The sequence below is a fragment of the Dasypus novemcinctus genome, chromosome 3 (genome assembly GCF_030445035.2).
Source record: "Dasypus novemcinctus isolate mDasNov1 chromosome 3, mDasNov1.1.hap2, whole genome shotgun sequence".
NCBI lineage: Eukaryota > Metazoa > Chordata > Mammalia > Cingulata > Dasypodidae > Dasypus > Dasypus novemcinctus.
In genome coordinates this window covers 96,033,643-96,040,367 of record NC_080675.1, presented here as the reverse complement: position 1 = coordinate 96,040,367, position 6,725 = coordinate 96,033,643, and positions in this window count along the sequence as shown.

Here is a 6,725-nt window from a genome sequence, read left to right as displayed (position 1 = left end):
TCAATAGTATTTAATGTGCTAAGACTGGATAAGATTGCCAAAGAAGTACATGGAGATAGGGAAGAGGACCAAAATCAGAGTGGGAAATCTCCAACATCAACCTGCCAGGGAGAAGAGGAAGGACTGATGAAGGAGACCGAGAACAAAATCCTACAGGGCCATGAGAAAGCCAGGAGAGAGTGCTGAACTAAAGCCAACATGCAGCCTTGACATGACCGTGTATCTTGACTGCACCAGGACTGAACTCACGGTGCTTTTCATCCCTGTTTCTGTCACAAGAAGTCCCATGCCCAGCTCAGCCCTGGTCAAGGTAGAGGGAGTGATCAACACTGTCAAACGTTGCTGATAATTGACACTGGCAAGGGGGGGGGGTTTATTCCAAATGCAAAAGAATGCACATAACCCATAATATTGAAGAAGGGGAGTATGGGAAGTGGATTGAGGAGATTTCCAGACTGCTTAATCTATAAGCAGACAGTCCAGGAGGGGACTAGAAAGAGGGTACACGTTGGAGTCATATTTTCTTTCCTAGAGGAGGGAGCGAACAAGTGAACAAAAAGAGATAGGCCATCCATGTCTCCCTTTCCCTAAGAACTGGATTCTCCCTGACCACACCCTTGACGTTTATTACTTGACATTGTCTCCATTTGTCCGTCTCTCTTCACTCTAAGTACTCATCCAGGGAACACCTGGAAAGATCCTCCACCCATCCCATTGACAGCACTGTGCTCGTTCTCCTGAATATCTCTTCAGGTGACCGATAGTCCCACCTCATTCTTTCATTGCCACAGATTACTAGTAGAATCTTCAGAGGACTGGGATACATGTTTAATTCCAAGTCAAGGGAAGTGGATGTGGCTCAAGCAATTGAGTGCCAGCTTCCCTTGGGGGAAGGGCCAGATTCCGTCCCTGGTGCCTCCTTAAGCAAATGGACAACAAGCAAACAAACAAACTCATGGCAACTGATGTGGCTCAGTAGTTGAGTACTGGCTTCCTGCACATGAGGTCCCAGTTTCAATTTCTGGCCCCATAACTTAAAAAAAAAAAATCCGAGTCTATCATTAATTTTGTATCAGAATGTTGCAGCTCTACTCACTTTTTTGTTTCTCATCTGGGGAAAGAGATTCTTGCAATAAATAAACTTACAAGAACTTCTAGCACAAACACTCTGCATTTCCCAGAATTCCTGAATAAAGGTAAGGTGTGTAGGGGTGTACAAGTTTGTGTGAGTATGAGTGGGTATGTGTGTGTTGTATAGAGGAATGTCTCCCCAAAATGTTAGACACTGCAAATCAGATTTTCTTAATATATTTTGGATTTAGGCTGAAAGCAATGATTGAACAAAATTCACTGGTTTTTACTTCAGCATTATTACTTTCAGACTGTCCCCCAAAATATCTAACTAATTTTTTAGGGTGTATTAGTCAGCCAAGGAGGTGCTGATGCAAAATACCAGAAATCTGTTGGGTTTTATAAAGGGCATTTTTTGGGGGATAGAAACTTACAGCTACCAGGCCCTAAAGAGTCCAACTCAAGGTACCATAAAAGGTATTTTCTCACCCAAAGTCATTTGCCACATGTTGAGCAAGGTAGCATGCCATGTCTGTGAGGGTTCAACCTTCAACTTCCTCTTAAGTCTCCATGGTCACGCTTCTTCCAATCGCAGCTTTTGGCTGGAATATGTATCATCACTTTGCCCATGCTCGTTTCTCTCTGGGCTCAGCTGCAGGTGTAGGCTATCCGGCTCATTCTCTTCCCAGGGCCTCTGTTTTGCCTGCGGAGCTGTCTCTAATCCTGTGTTCTTCTCCTGTGTATTTACTTCCCCAGGGATCCTACATCAAAAGACTCCAGCTCGCTCCTCTGCCATGTTGTTTTCGCTGTGAGTCCATGCCCACCAAGGGTGCAGGAAATCACCATCCTCTGACATGGCTGAATCAATGCCTTAATTATAATTTAATCAAGTAAAAGTGAAAACTCTCAATCTAATACAATCTAATAAGCCTATTGTCACCTTTAAAAGATGTGACTGAGCCTCAGCTCTAGTTAACTCATGCATTGAGGTAACGGAGACCCAGGGTGTCATCAATAATTCCCACTTTTTAAATAAGAAAGAATACAAGTATTCTGCATGCACCCTCCCAGTTTATAAAGTTGAGCATCCAAGTCCATATATTATAAATAGTATTGTATATGCTGATCAGAGCAGCTTTTTGAGCTAGATTCACCTCTCTATGATGGCAATATGTGAGTTTCCCTCATATTATAGACACTTCAGTATAGCTCTTCACCCTGTGACATTGTAAGCATCACAAGGGGCTTCTCTATATCTAATTATTACTTAATCTAGGGGATGTATAACATCCCTTTCATGAAAGATGAAATTTGTCCCTAATAGTATAAGTATAAGAAACTTCTTGTTTTACACGTGTTAAGAACATGGTGATGCATAGGAAAATTATGACTAGTGTAACAGGGAAAATAATTAACAACAATATTGTGATTTTTTCCCACAATCCCAAGAAGATATTACATCATTCTAAGGGAAACTACAGGGGGTACAGGGGCATGTGAGATTTTTCCTTTTGAGTAATGAAAATGTTCTAAAATAGACTAAAATGATCACAGTACAACTCTGTGATGAAAATGAGAATCACTGGGTATACACTTTGAATAGATTATACAAATCATGGGACTGTATAACACAGAGAATTCTTTAATAGAAAACGTACTCTCTTTTTCTTAATTTAAGTGTTTTAAGTGTATTTTTTTAAAGACATAGATCACAAAAAATGTTACATTAAAAATTTAAGTGTTTTAATTGTATTTTTTTAAAGACATAGATCACAAAAAATGTTACATTAAAAAATGTTACATATGTCCCACACCCCACACCCCCACTCCTCCCATATCAACAACCTCTGTGCCCAGTGTATTTTTTCATGGACGAAGTCTAGATCCAAGTGGCAACCTGCTGCCTTATAGCAGGATGCCTGGGAATTAAATGAGTTACTAAAGAAGCAGCACTGGGCTGTCCCTGGGTAGGGGTTGCTGGTCCAAGAGACAACACAGAGGCTCATTGCACAAGAGGACCATGTCCCAATGTGTGGTTTCTTCATGGCCAAGACTCAAAACCCTCCTGACTCTGCCTGCTTCACCCCCAGGGGCTGCTCTGTATCTACAGTGTCCTAGGGTGGGGACAAGCTGCCCCTGAGCCTCAGGACACCAGCTGGATCTGTTCCCACAGAGCTGCAGCACAGAGACTGGGTAAGACAATGAGCCCTGACGCTGGGTGAGGAGGGGACAGCCACTGAGGCAAAAGAGAGATCAAGAAATGCTCAGGGCGCAAGACTACAATTGGGGAAGGGAGGTGACAGGGAATAGCACCCCTGAGGGTGGGTTATGAGAGCAGGCCATGACTGGGCCGGCCACTAGGAGATCTTTTGTTCCTTCATTACAGGTATCACAGCTCAGATATGGGTGACTCCTGACTTTATCTCCATGTAATGCTCATGCTCTTGGCCATGGTGGGCTCATTCCATGCTCCACCCCCAGGATCAACCTGGGCTCAGTGGTTTAAACGCCAACACGTGTAAATGGCCAATCCCCTATGTAATAGTGCAATGCAGGAATTTAATGGTTATAGAAGACAATGAAAAGACAGGAAAACTTTTCTCCACATACCTTCTAGGAATGTAGCTTCAGTTTATATCTATCCAAATATTACTTGTAGGAATGGCTTATAGAAAAGTCACCAAAGTATAGTATGGGTGTCTTTAATCTACTGTAACCTCACAAGATGGTATCCAAATTATGCAAACTGCCAGTACAGGCAAACTCATGCAGGGAAGCACGATATTGTTGCATGTAACAACAGAAGTCGACAGGACCCCGGTCAATATCCAGCGGTTCCAGCTCACTTGGATTCTATCTTCTAAGTTCCCAGATCAGCGCTTTGTGCCGGGCCTCACCTGCCAAGTCCCTCACTCACAGCGATGCTCCCAGCGCACTATCCACCCGGGTATCAGCACCCATCCTCATAGCCCCAAATGCCAGCCTCATTTAAGCTGTGCTGAGTGACCTCCTTTTTCTCTTGCATTAAATGTCCTCATGGAATCATCCACCCATCTATGTAAGTTTCTTTTTTCCCCTTTGCTGTCATTTACTCATAATCTTGTCTAGAGACTTTATCCCTTATTCTGTTCTGAGATCTGTGGGACATAGAGGGACATGCAGAAAAGGAGGCGCCTCCTATTGTGAGCAACACAGGCTTTCCCTCTCCCCCCACTCACCTGAGCCTGAGAATTCAACTGGCCTGTGCCTCCTTTCCTTTCAAGAGGTTAAAGGTACCAAGTTTAAAAAAAAAAAAAGGTTGGTGGGGGGTTTTCTGAAGAAAGTCTGTTTGCCTTCCTAGAAAGGGCAGAGAAATAATGGGAAAATAATTCTATAATGATAAAATTCTCTGGTTTTCTAAATGAAAATAAGTCACAGGGAAAATTCAATTTGTGACTGAGGTGAATACGAGGATTCGTTTTCAGTGATCACCATGTAGGTTTAGTTTTTTCTAAGGCATCTGAAGAGATAACACAAAAACCTTCACCACATTCATCCTTTTTTAATTCTCAGTATGTTTCTCCCACTTTTGAGACTCTGGGGAAATCTTTGGTCGAGTGACCAGACACAGCATACTTGACAGATTAGCTCCAATGAACATCGTTCTAATAACATGAAATATGAACAAAATATGCTGTCAGTGGGAATGAAATATGATGCAGAACACTATGTATGGAATGCTGACATATGTGAGGAAATGAAGGAAATATCCATACATCTAATACACAGCATACACGTCTATAATTTAATGTACTTACATATAGATTTTGAGAATAGATTGTGAAAGGATACAAAGATATGACAAGTATCAACTCAGACCAGCAGAATATTTCAACCTACATATTGCATCAAGTGTTAAAAACTGGTCTTTGACCTTGAATAAAAGGGAGAAATGGCAAAGACAAATGAGTTGATATAGCTAAGAGTCTTCCAAAAAAGAGTTGAGAGGTCATCAGAGGAGTCATGCTTACACACACCTCAGCAGAACCCCAGAAAAAGCCAAAGTAGACACAACCCTCGGTCCTAGTTCTCCTGAAGGTTACGGAGATGCATAGGGTATCTAGTCACGGCAGATGGATTTGGAGCTCTGTGCCATGTCAGAGGACCCTTCTTTGGAATTTGTGCTCCTGAGTGTGTCAGAGCTGGACTCAGATGTGACTTTTCTACACATGCCTCTTCTGTCGCCTTTACTGAACCTGTGCTTGGCGCTAGAGATGGTCCATGCTCAGGAGACTTGAATCTCTGGACTGCCCATGTGCCAGCTGGGCCCTGAGCCTCAGCAGAGTGGTGACTCCTACTCTCTGGTTCGTTGGTCTTAGCCAGGTCAGCTAACATGAAAGTGAAGATAGTCAACCACTACACCAGGGAATCAAGAGTGCCTACAACTGTAAGCAGAGGAATTGCATCTATCATCCATGTGGAATCTAAGTCCCCTCTTGATGAAAAGGTGGAAGGGATATCACCATCCCAGGGTCCATAGAATGAAGGAATAAAATATGAACTAGAGTGGACTTACTGATATTCTACTAAAAAACTATTGTGACTAGTAACAGAAGAAATTTTAGCATCAAGGTGGAGAAAGTGGCCACAGTAGTTGCTGAGGGGAGGGAGAGGGTAGAAGAGACGTGATGTGGGGGAATTTTGGGGATTTTGAGTTGTCCTTAATGATATTGCAGAGTCAGATGCTGGACTTTATATATCCTGCCATAACCCACTGAATGTACTGGGAGAGAGTGAGAACTACAGGGTAAACTATTACCTGTGTAGTGCAGCAGTGCCCCAAAACGGGTTCACCGAGTGCAATGAGTGTGCCTCAGTGATGAGGGAGGTTGTTGGTGTGGGAGGAGTGGGGTGGGGGGGGATGGGGCGTATACAGGAACCTCTTATATTTTTTAGTGTAACTTTTTTTTGTGATGTATGTATCTTCAAAAAAATTCAATTTACATAAATGATGTGGTGGGGGTGGGAGTGGGTTATACGGGAAACTCGAGTTTCTTGTTTGTTTGTTTTTTATGTTTTTTGATGTAACATTCCTTGTGATCTATTAACTTTAATTTTAAAAAAAAATTTTTTTAAAGAATCCTGTGCTGATTCCCCTATGGTTAATTTAGGCGTTTTAAGAAGGCTTTCCAAAGTCCAGACCAGCTGCCCTAAGAACCAGGAGCGAAGGCTTCTTTGCGCTGTGGCCGCGGGGACGAGGAGTCGCAGCGCCTCCTGCCGGCAGGTGAGGCGGAGGCCCGGGAACCTGCCTGAGCAGATGCGGGCACCGCCCGCGGTCCTGGACGCCCCTGCTGCCCTTCCCCTCCCTTCCAGGCAGAGGCCCTTTCCAGGCTGTGCTGCAAAGTTCCGGGATTTGATTCTATCAACCTGGGGGAATCGCTCCTTGTGGCACCTCCTGCCCCTGAGAAGGAGGCCGTTTTGAGCGCTCTGAAAAGTGAGAGATCAGACCCTCAGAGCGCTTAGTGCAGGCGCCACCAAGAGTTGTGTTAGAGCAGCTCATGGGGAAAGCCGCTACTTGAGACCAGAGAGCACCCTCCCAGGGTAAGAGCACATTATCTATCCAAGTCTACTCGATCCTTGCTAGGAACTAGGAGATGGAACACATAAATACCAAG